We start from the raw sequence: 12,186 nt of genomic DNA on the forward strand, positions 1-12,186 counted from the left end.
ATTGAAAAAAATGACAATGATGAGACATCCTTTCAAAATTGATGGAATGCAGCCAAAACAGTATTCAGGGGAAAATTCATATCCTTGAGTTCATATATTAACAAATTAGAGAGGGCAGAGGTCAATGAATTGGGCATGCAAATGAATAACTAGAAAATCAAAAAATTAAAAATCCACAGATGAAGACTAAATTAGAGATCCTAAAAATCAAAGGAGAAATTAATAAAATTAAAATTCAAAGAACTATTGATTTAATAAATAAGATGGTTTGAAAAAACTAATAAAATAGAGAAAGTACTGGTTGATCTTATTTTAAAAAGGAAAAATTGACAATAACCAGTATGAAAAGGGAGACCTCATCTCTAATGAAGAGGAAATTAAGGCAATCATTAAAAACTTTTATGCCCAATTATATGGCAACAAATATGGCAATCTAGGTGATATGGATGAATACTTACAAAAATATAAAGTGACTAGACTAACAGAGGAAGAAATAGATTACCTAAACAACCCCATATAAGAAAAAGAAATTGAACAAGCCATCAAAGAATTCCCTAAGAAAAAATCCCCAGATCCAGATAGATTCATAAATGAATTCTATCAAACATTCAAAAAACAACTAATCCCAACATTATACAAATTATGTGACAGAATAAGCAAAGAAGGAGTTCTAACAAATTCCTATTACAACACAAATATGGTACTGATTTCAGAGCCAGGAAGTTCAAAAACAGAGAAAACTATAGACCAATCTCCTTAATGAATATAGATGCAAAAATCTTAAATAGGATACTAGCAAAATGACTCCAGCAGGTCATCACGAGGATTATACACAATGAAAAGATAGGATTCATACCAGCGTGTAAAGGAAACAAACACAAGTTCTGGACTTTCTGCCACTGTGTTAGAACAAGAAACAGTGGGAATATTAGAGAGAGAAGAAAGTAACAAGACTGAGAGTTGGTGGGGAAAGGGGCAACTTGGAGTGGCAGTTGGTCTTATGACTAGCACTTCCTTAGTGCCATTGGGAGTGGGAGGAGCTTGGGCTTCATAGTGTCTGGATTGAAGTGCCTCTATTTTCTAAAGCCCGAAGAAACAGGCCCAACCAGATCTTAAGGTCAGAACTTTTCTTGTTGATTCCTATCTACTGCTAAGATTTTGAAATTTAAAAAACTAGCACAGATACAGCTTAGACAGGAATAAGAGAAATCCTCCACTAGCCTGTGAAGCCTGGCCTCGGCTCCAAAGCTGAGAAAGACTCCAACGTTATTTAGGGACATCCCTCTTCCCTTTTCCCTGATACCTCTCCAATATAAACTGGTTATTAAAATTTATCTTATTAGAATATCACAGTCAGATAAGTGGACTATCTCTTCTGAGGCATAGAGGGAGCTGAACCTCAGTTGAGTCAGCCAATTACAAACGTTCCTTATCAGATCCCTGCTAGGGGCTTGTCCCTCAGGCGGGTCTGTGTTTACCTGTTCTAGGGCAACTTGGCAGCAATCCAGCGAGAAGACATCCCCGCAGGCTATCATAAGTGGCTCATTTCTTTGACACCCCATTTTGTTCAAAATATAGCCTCTTGGAAATCTCTCTCCTTTGCCTCACTGGTGGCCATATTCCCTCTAATCCTTCAACTACTCCATTCCCTGCTACAAATCTTCCTTTATCGCCTGTTTTTTTTACGATCTCCCATCTTTCCCAATAAATATTACACTAGGAATGCAAGGATGGTCAATATTAGGAAAAGCATCCACATAATTGACCATATTAACAAGTAAACCGACAAAAATCACATGATTATCTCAATAGATGCAGAAAAAGCCTTTGATAAAATACAACACTCATTCCTATTGAAAACACTAGAATGTATAGGAATAGAAGGGACTTTTCTAAAAATAATAAACAGTATATATCTAAAACCATCAGCAAACATCATCTGCAATGAGGATAAACTAGAAGCCTTCCCAAAAAGATCAGAAGTGAAAAAAAGATGCCCATTATCACCTCTATTATTCAACATTTAACTAGAAACACTAGCTGTAGCAATTAGAGAAGAAAAAGAAATTGAAGGCATTAAAACAGGCCACAAGGAGACCAAGCTATCACTCTGTGCAGATGATATGATGGTCTACTTAACGAATCCTAGAGAATCAATGAAAAACAGTCGAAATAATCAACGACTTTAGCAAAGTTACAGGATACAAAATAAACCCACATGAGTCATCAGCATTTCTATATATCTCCAACACATCTCAGCAGCAAGAATTAGAAAGAGAAATTACATTTAAAATCACCCTAGACAATATAAAATACTTAGGAATCTATCTGCCGAGAAAAACACAAGAACTATATGAACACATCTACAAAACACTATCCACACAATTAAAACTAGATCTAAACAATTGGAAAAACATTGATTACCCATGAGTAGGATGAGCTAACATAATAGAAATGACAATAATACCCAAATTAATTTGAAAGAACAAAAGATCAAGGATATCCAGGGAAATCATGAAAAAAAAGTGAAGGAAGAAGGCTTTGCAGTGCCAGATCTCAAGCTATACTATAAAGCAGTGGTCATCAAATCAATTTAGTAATGGCTAAGAGACAGAAAGGAGGATCAGTGGAATAGACTTGGGGTAAGTGACCTCAGGAAGACAGTCTATGATAAGCCCAAAGATCCCAGCTTTTGGGACCAAAATCCACTATTTGATAAAAACTCCTAGGGAAATTGGAAGTCAGTATGGGAGAGTTAGGTTTGGATCAACATCTCACACACTTCACCAAGATAAACTCAGAATGGGTGAATGACCTGAATATAAAGAAGGAAACCAGAAGCAAATTAGGTGAACACAGAATAGTATTCATGTCAGATCTTTGGGAAAGGAAAGACTTAAAAACCAAGCAAGAGCTAGAAAAAAAAATCACAAAATGTAAAATCAATAATTTTTTGATTACATCAAATTAAGAAGGGTTTTGTACAAACAAAACAAATTAAGAAGGGTTTTGTACAAACAAAACCAATGCAACCAAAATTAGAAGGGAAGCAACAAATTGGGAAACAATCTTCATAACAAAAACCTCTAACAAAGGTCTAATTACTCAAATTTATAAAGAACTAAACCAATTGTAGAAAAAAAATCAAGCCATTCTCCAAATGATAAATGGGCAAAGAACATGAATAGGCAATTTTCTGTTAAAGAAATCAAAACTATTAATAAACATATGAAAAAGTATTCTAAATCTCTTATAATCAGAGAGATACAAATCAAAACAACTCTGAGATATCTCACACCTAGCAGATTGGCTAACATGACAGCAATGGAAAGTAATGAATGCTTGAGGGAATGTGGCAAAGTCGGGACATTAATTCATTGCTGGTGGAGTTGTGATGCAAAAATCTTAAATAAAATATTAGCAAAGAGATTACTGTAAGTTATCACAAGGATTATTCACTATTTCCAGGTAAGACTTACACCACGAATGCAAGGATGGTTTAAAATTAGGAAAACCATCTACAAAATTGACTATAGCTATAACCAAACTAAAAGAAATCACATGATTATCTCAATAGATGCAGAAAAAGCCTTTGACAAAATACAACACCCATTCCTACTGAAAACACTAGAAAGTACAGGAATAAAAGTGACTCTCCTCAAAATAAGTAGTATTTATTTAAAACCATCAGCAAGTATCATATGCAATGTGAATAAGTTACAAGCCTTCCCAACAAGATCGGGAGTGAAGCAAGGGTGCCCATTTATCACTATTATTTTATATTGTACTAGAAATGCTAGCTGTAGCAATTAGAGAAGAAAAAGAAATTGAAGGAATTAAAGTAGGAAATAAAGAAACTAAACTATCACTCTTTGCAGATGAAATAATGATATACTTAGAGAATCCTAGAAAATAACCAAAAAAGCTAGTGGAAATAATCAATAACTTTAGCAAAGTTACATGATACAAAATAAACCCACATAAATCATCAACATTTCTATATATTTCAAACAAAAATCAACAACAAGAGTTAGAAAGAGAAATTGCACTCTAGACAATATAAAACATTTGGGAATCTATATGACCAGACAATTATATGAATTAATGAACACAATTACAAAACACTTTCCAAACAAATAAAATTAGACAACTAGAAAAACATTAATTGCTCATGAGTAGTGTAAGGAAGGCCTACAAACAGAAAGATGGAATTTTGCAAGAAGAGTTGAGTGACAGCAAAGACTATTGGTAGCAGAGGGTGCTGGGAGAGAAGGGACTTGGGGAAAAATCTGGAAGGAATTCTGGGCTTTTGAGTGGAGACTCGAACAGGCAGGAAGCATTTCCTTGCTGGTGACCTTTGCCAAGAGCCATAAAAGGATTCAACTGAATATAAACTAGAAATTACTCCAACCAAGTTCTTCATCATCATCTCAACTGAGTGTGATATTTCTTGTGAGATTTTAAATGGTTGAGGTCTTAAACTGTAGTGATTAAAATAGTGGAAGATATAAATTGTGATAGATATAAGAGAGGGTGAGTACATTTGACCGCAGAAATATGTTTCACTACAGTGTCTTGGGTTTAAAATCAAATATAAGGTGGTCACCAGGGAAATATTCCCAATTATTCAAATACCCAAGTCAATTGGGTTTTATAGAGATTTTAATTAACAATACAATGAGTAATCAAAGAAAGAGAGAGTAAGAAAGGAATAAGTATGAAGGGCCTCAAGCCAATATGGCCTAGACCTGAGTCTTAAAAGAGAAATCAGTCAGTTTTTTTTAACACTCACCACAAGGTCTGACTAAACAAAGATACTAGTGACACCAGGCCAGCGTCCTTCCTCAAAGAGTCTTCCAGCCTGAGATTGTTTCAAAGGGCCTCTCTCTCAAGAGCCTCCAGAGCTCCTACCCCAGAGGGAGAGAGCCCCTCAGAGGAGCTCCTCAAGGAGCTCTCCTCCAGAAAGAGAATCAGAAATTGAGATTTTTTTGCTCTTCTCTGAGCTCTTATTTTTAAGGGCAAAATTTCCTCTGTCACCTCCCCTAAGTCCTTACATCTACCAATCACTGTAGATGTTTCTAAAGGACTGCCCATTTTGAATTCCCAGCTGAGTAGTTTTAATCTCTTTAGTAAGTCAGGAAAAAATGCTGCTGTGTTGACAAATTTCATTAAGAAAAAACCTCTGAATAAGTTATCACCCTTTTAGGTTTAAGTAGTTTACAAGTTGCCCCACCTTTATAGGTACTTAGTATCCCATTGTATCAATTCTAAAACAGTCATGACTCAAAGAACTTCCTGTCCCTTCCATAAGCATGGATCAAAGTACTTTCATTGTTTAGCAAACAGTTTTCTGTCCTAAGGCAGTTTTAAGTAGGGTGGAGCAGGGACACTCCCATAGCTAGGAGCCCCCACACTCAAGTAGAGTTCTCACCATCTGCTAGGGAATTTTTTTAAGTAGAAGATTCCCCAATGGGGGAAACCCCTAACATTCGTAAGTCTGACAAATTTTGAGGTTTACACTCTTCAGACCCAGAAGGATTGTGGCTCTCTGCCAGAGAGCCCACCTCTCTCCCTTAGTCCTCTGCACTAGCTCAAGACTTTTCCTTAGTCAAATAGTATCATAGATAGGTTTAAGAGAATTAGTGGGTACAGGACGGAGAGAACCAATGTTGGCTAAACAGCTGCTTGAGTGATGGACCTTTTTAGGGGGAAAAATCAGGAACCCCAACTCCCTGTTTCCAACTTCCTTATACTCCTTAAAGACATTGCTCATAAAACGTACATGCAATCAAGATTTATTTCTTGTGGCTTATTGCCAGAAGCTAAAAGGAAGGGTATCTTTTGTGGCTTGATTTGCCATAACAGAGTGCTAACCAAGACACTTCCTGTACTGAGTCAAAGACTCAGGGAGGTTCGTCTCTATAACATCCTTGTGCCAAGAAAATCTGGGGAAACTTCTTATATCATCTGAGAGGGGAGATCTTCTTTTATCTTCCCATCACCATCACACAACAGGGGACCCCCAATTTCTTGAGTAGCACCACTTGACAGCATTACCCAGGAGGAGTGAGTAAGAGAGTAGGGGCCATCATATCAAGGCGCCTACCTTTCAACACCCTTTCTCCTTCACTACAAGCTCCCTTTAGGTCATTTTACCATCATTATAATAATACCAAAGTCTATTTCATTAACAATCCTTACAGCAGGATGAGCTAATATAATAAAAATGGCAATCCTACCTGAATTAATTTACTTATTCATTTCCATACCTATCAAAGTACCAAAAAAATATTTTAAAGAATTACAAAAATAATAAAATTCATCTGGAAAAAAAAAAGACAGAATATGAAGGGAACTATTGAAAAAAAATGTGAAGGATGGAGGGCCTAGCAGTTCCAGATCTTAAACTATACTATAAAGCAATGAACATCAAAACAATCTGGTACTGGCTAATAGATAGAAGGATGTATCAATTGAATAAAGTAGGGGTAAATAACCTCAGCAATTTTGTGTTCAATAAACCCAAAAATCCGAGCTTTGGGGATAAGAACCCACTACTTGACAAAAATTTCTGGGAAAATTGGAAAACAATATGGGGAAAATTAGATTTAGATCAATATCTCATACCCTATACCAAGAGAAGTTCAAAATGGGTATATGATTTAAGCATAGAGTGATATTATAAGTAAATTAGGTGTCAGATCTATGAGAAAGAATTTAAGACCAAGCAAGAAATAGAGATCATTACAAGATGTAAAAAGTAAAATGAATAATTTTGATTACATTACATTAAAAAGGTTTTGGGCAAACAAAACAAAAGAAACCAAAATTAGAAGGATAGCATCAAACAGGGAAAGAAATTTTATAATAAAATTCTCTGACAAAGATCTAATATCTCAAATATACAAAGAACTAAGTCAAATTTATAAGAAATCAAATCATTCCTCAATTGATAAATGATCAAGGGATATGAATAGGCAGTTTTCAGATGAAGAAATCAAAACTATCAATAATTATATGAAAAAATGTTCTAAATCTCTCCTGATTAGAGAAATGCACATCAAAACAACTCTGAGGTACCACTATACTCTAGCAGAGTGGACAATGTTACAGTAAAGGAAAATAATAAATGTTGGAGGGGATGTGGCAAGATAGGGACACAATGCATTCCTGATAGAATTGTGAATTGATCCAACCATTGTGAAGATTGGATTTAACTATCTCCTCAATTTAACAATGAAGATATTTAGTCTAACAAAAATCAGGAATGTCTTGGGAACTTTACATTACTCCACCCTACTTAGAACTTACTTTATGGAGACGATGAAATTGTAGTCTCCCAATTGAACAATGAAGGAATTTAGTTCTTACTTTATAGTGAAGCTAGAACTTTAAGTTAAGTCTATTTTAAAATCTTAATACAAAAAAGTGTTAAGTAACTATAAAGGTTAAATTAATGACAAAAAGGTTAAGTAACTCACAAAAGGTGAAATTAACAAAGAAGCATTAAGTAACTCTAAAGATATAATCTAATCAAAAAAGATGAGAACTAAAGACTGGGCATTTAGAGGAGGAAACATAGGAGTAAGGGGGCTATATATATTTGGCTCACTGGCTCTCTCCAGGAGAACCTTCTGGCTTTTTCCCCGGAGAGGTGACTCTGCCTGATCACTTCCGGTGAGCAGGCCTGGGCGCCAGTTCGATTCTGGAACTTGAGCCTGGAGGAGCTCCCTCAGACAGCTTCCTTGAGATGGTCACATGGTGAGCGATGACTGACTCCCTTTCCCTTGGCTCTCAGGGGAGGAGGCCCCCTTCGCCAAGGCTTTGAACTCCTGCCTGGCTCAGCTCGAGGTGGAGCAGTTTAAATTAACTCTTTTCCTCTCTTTCTCTCTCTTTCTTAATTTCTTTCCTCTATATTAATTAAAAATCACCATAAATTTCCAGCTGACTTGGGTATTTTATTTGGGATATCCCCCGGCAACCAACAAATTAATTTAGATTTTAAGTCACAACCCTAAAAATATCTTAAACATCATTCGGTAAGACAATTTGGTATTATGCCCAAAGGGCTTTAAAAGAATGCATATCTTTTGATCCAACAATACCACCACTAGGTTTATATTCCAAAGAGATGCAAAAAAAAAATGGGAAAGGTTCTATATGTACAAAAAATTTATAGTTGTGCTTTTTATGGTGGAAAAAAATTAGAAAATCAAGAGATGTCTCTGTAGTGAGGAATGGCTGAACAAACTTTTGTATATGACAGTGATGGAATACTACTGTGCTATCAGGAATAATGAACTGCAACATTTCTATAAGAATTGGAAAGACCTACATGAACTGATACAGAGTGAAATAAGCAGAACCAGGAGAACATTATAGACAGTAAAGGAAACATTGTGGGACAATCAAATGTGATTGACTCTATTTCTAAAAGCAATGACAACACTGAGGGACTTATGAGAAAGAATGCTATCCACATCTGGAGAAAGAACTGTGGGAGTAGAAATCCAGAAGAAAACATATAATTACTTGTTTATATGTGTATATGATATGGGGTTTTGGTTTTAAAAGAGTATTCTATTATAAAAATGAAGAATACGGCTACAAGATAAATGCAAAATGGGAGAATGACTTAAACATAAAGAAGGAAACCATAAGTAAATTGGGTAAACACAGAATAGAGTATACATGTCAGACCTTTGGGAGGGAAAAGGCTTTAAAACCAAGCAAGACATAGAAAGAATCACAAAATGTAAAATAAATAATTTTGACTACATCAAATTAAAAAGCTTTTGTACAAACAAAACCAATGTAACTAAAATCAGAAAGGAAACAACAAATTGGGAAAAAATCTTCATAGAAACCTCTGACAAAGGTTTAATTACTCAAATTTATAAAGAGCTAAATCAATTATACAAAAAATCAAGCCATTCTCCAATTGATAAATGGCCAAGGGACATGGATAGGCAGTTCTCAGATAAAGAAATCAAAACTATTAATAAGCACATGAAGAAGTGTTCTAAATCTCTTATAATCAGAGAGATGCAAATCAAAACAACTAGGTATCACCTCACACCAAGGAGACTGGCTAGCATGATAGCAAAGGAAAGTAATGAATGCTGGAGGGGATGTGGAAAAGTAGGGACATTAATTCATTGCTGGTGGAATTGTGAACTGATCCAACCATTCTGGAGGGCAATTTGGAACTATGCCCAAAGGGCAACAAAAGAATGTCTACCCTTTGATCCAGCCATAGCACTGCTGGGTCTGTACCCCAAAGCGATAATGGACAAAAAGACTTGTACAAAAATATTCATAGCTGCGCTCTTTGTGGTGGCCAAAAACTGGAAAGTGAGGGGATGCCCATCAATTGGGGAATGGCTGAGCAAATTGTGGTATATGTTGATGATAGAATACTCTTGTGCAAAAAGGAATAATAAAGTGGAGGAATTCCATGGAGACTGGAACAACCTCCAGGAAGTGATGCAGAGCAAGAGGAGCAGAACCAGGAGAACATTGTACACAGAGACTAATACACTGTGGTAAAATCAAATGTAATGGACTTCTCCATTAGTGGTGGTGTAATGTCCCGGAACAATCTGCAGGGATCTAGGAGAAAAAACACTATTCATAAGCAAAGGATAAACTATGGGAGGGGAAACACCGAGGAAAAGCAAATGCCTGACTACAGCAGTTGAGGGGACATGACAGAGGAGAGACTCTAAACGAAACTCTAATGCAAATATTGACAACATAGAAATGGGTTCGAATCAAGAACACATGTGACACCCAATAGAATCATCGTCGGCTATGGGGGGTGGGGGGGAGGAAAAGAAAATGATCTTTATGTCTTTATGTCTTTAATGAATAATGCTTGGAAATGATCAAATAAAATATTATTAAAAAAAAAGAAAGAAATATCACCAAAAAAATGAAGAATATGGAAATGGAATTTGAGCGATAATATATGTAAAACCCAGTGAAATTGTTTGTCAACTGGGGCAGGAGAAAAGGGGAAGGGAAACAAGAATCATGTAACCATGGGAAAATTTTTTTAAAATAAGGTAATAGATAAGGAAGGAAAGAAGGAAGGAAGGAAGGAAGGAAGGAAGGAAGGAAGAAAGGAAGGAAGGAGGGAGGGAGGGAGGGAGGGAGGGAGGGAGGGAGGGAGGGAGGGAGGAAGGGAGGGAGGGAGGGAGGGAGGGAGGGAGGGAGGGAGGAAGGAAGGAAGGAAGGAAGGAAGGAAGGAAGGAAGGAAGGAAGGAAGGAAGGAAGGAAGGAAGGAAGGAAGGAAGGAAGGAAGGAAGGAAGGAAGGAAGGAAGGAAGGAAGGAAGGAAGGAAGGAAGGAAGGAAGGAAGGAAGGAAGGAAGGAAGGAAGGAAGGAAGGAAGGAAGGAAGGAAGGAAGGAAGGAAGGAAGGAAGGAAGGAAGGAAGGAAGGAGGAAGGAAGGAAGGAAGGAAGGAAGAAGGGGAAACTACTAAGTAAAGAATTAGGAGGAAAGTAAAGTAGTTTATGAAAGAAAATGGTAAATCTTACTGAGGTAACAGATCATGAAAACTACAGCAGGCCAAAAAGAAGTCAATGATTATATGAAATAGCAAAGAATATAAAAACAAAATCAAAAGACTGAAAAAAATAAAAAGGAAAAAGTAAGATCTCTAACTTAAAAAAACAACTGACCTTAAAAGCTTCCTAAAAATGGTCCTAAAAAAAACACAAACATAATTTTAAGTCTGGGTACTATATTTTAAGATGTTTTAAATGAATAAGAAGACAACCTAGAATATAAATTCTAAAAGGCCTTTATCTTTCTGAAAAAAATAAAGGCTTGTAAATAAAAGCAATTTTCCCTGAAAAATTAAATGTAATACTTAATATTTGTTACATACATAAAATTTTTTAAAATAAAATAGTTTAATTCAATAAAATTTAAATTTTTTAAAATAAATATATTAAAATATACCTACAAAGCAAAATATGACAATATATTGAATATAAGTCTAATGAACATTATATAAAACTAAATATAATAATAGGGAGACCTTAGCCTGAATAGAAAATTTTCAAGCATTTTTAATGAAAAGACCAGAGCTGAGTAGGAACTCTGAAATATAAAGATAAGAGTCCAGAGAAATCTAGAAAGATAAATTCATTCAGGCAACTGGAAGGCACTATAATAATACAGTGTTCATATTTTAATAGGGGAAAAGAAACATATTCCCGTAAAACTTTAAGGACTTCAAAGAAACTTGAGGGAGTTTAATTAAAACAAAAAAAAAAGGGCTAAAATAGATTGGTAGATTTCTATACATTAGTATAGGAAAGAGGGAAAAGGGAGTAGAACTTATTAATTCTCATAATTGGGATGCCTGAGAAGAAGAGCATACAAAATGAAAGGAGTGGCAATATTAGGTATTAGATAGATGAACCTTACTCTTTTTTAAAAAATTTTATTTAATTATTAAGAAAATTTTTCCATGGTTACATGATTCATGGTCTTTCCCTCACCTCCCCTCATCCCCCTCCTGTAGCCAATGCTCAATTCCACTGGATTTTACATGTGTCATTGATCAAGACCTATTTCCATATTATTGAAATTTGCACTAGGGTGATCATCTAGAGTCTTCTCTGTTTCTACTCCCACAGTTCTTTCTCTGGATGTGGATAGTATCCCTTCTCATAAGTCCCTCAGATTTGTCCTGGATCATTATATTGCTGCTAGTAGAGAAGTCCATTACATTTGATTGAGCCACAGTGTATCCGTATAAGGTTCTCCTCCTTTCACTCTGAATCGATTTCTAGAGGTCATTCCAGTTCACATGGAATTCCTCCAGAGATGAACCTTACTCTTAATTGGAATGGACAAAGTAGGGTAAAAACACACATATACATATCATTTGAAGTAGAAATACATTAAATTCAACAAGAAAACAAGTGGGAATTGTGGTTGGAAGATGGCCAAAGTGGAGGATAATATCAAAGGTGGAATATTTATAAGCAAAACAAATTTCTTGATCCTAATGGGAGCATTAAAAGAAAAAAAGAAAAGTACAAGACTCTAAAGGGATATCCATCAAAGAGGATGTAACTAAGCAAATAGTGGGATGTGAATGTAATGCAATATAATTAAACTGTAAGAAATAATGAAAAAGGTGATTATAGAGAATACAAAGTAATAGAAT

At 35.6% G+C, this 12,186-nt stretch overlaps 1 protein-coding gene across 2 annotated transcripts in view; it reads right to left on the minus strand.

Moving 5' to 3' along the window:
• The window catches only part of CWC27 (CWC27 spliceosome associated cyclophilin), a 356,165-nt gene that overhangs the window by 322,663 nt on the left and 21,316 nt on the right, over positions 1–12,186 (minus strand). The gene's annotated exons all lie outside the window — the stretch shown is intronic.

The sequence above is a fragment of the Monodelphis domestica genome, chromosome 3 (genome assembly GCF_027887165.1).
Source record: "Monodelphis domestica isolate mMonDom1 chromosome 3, mMonDom1.pri, whole genome shotgun sequence".
Taxonomy (NCBI): domain Eukaryota; kingdom Metazoa; phylum Chordata; class Mammalia; order Didelphimorphia; family Didelphidae; genus Monodelphis; species Monodelphis domestica.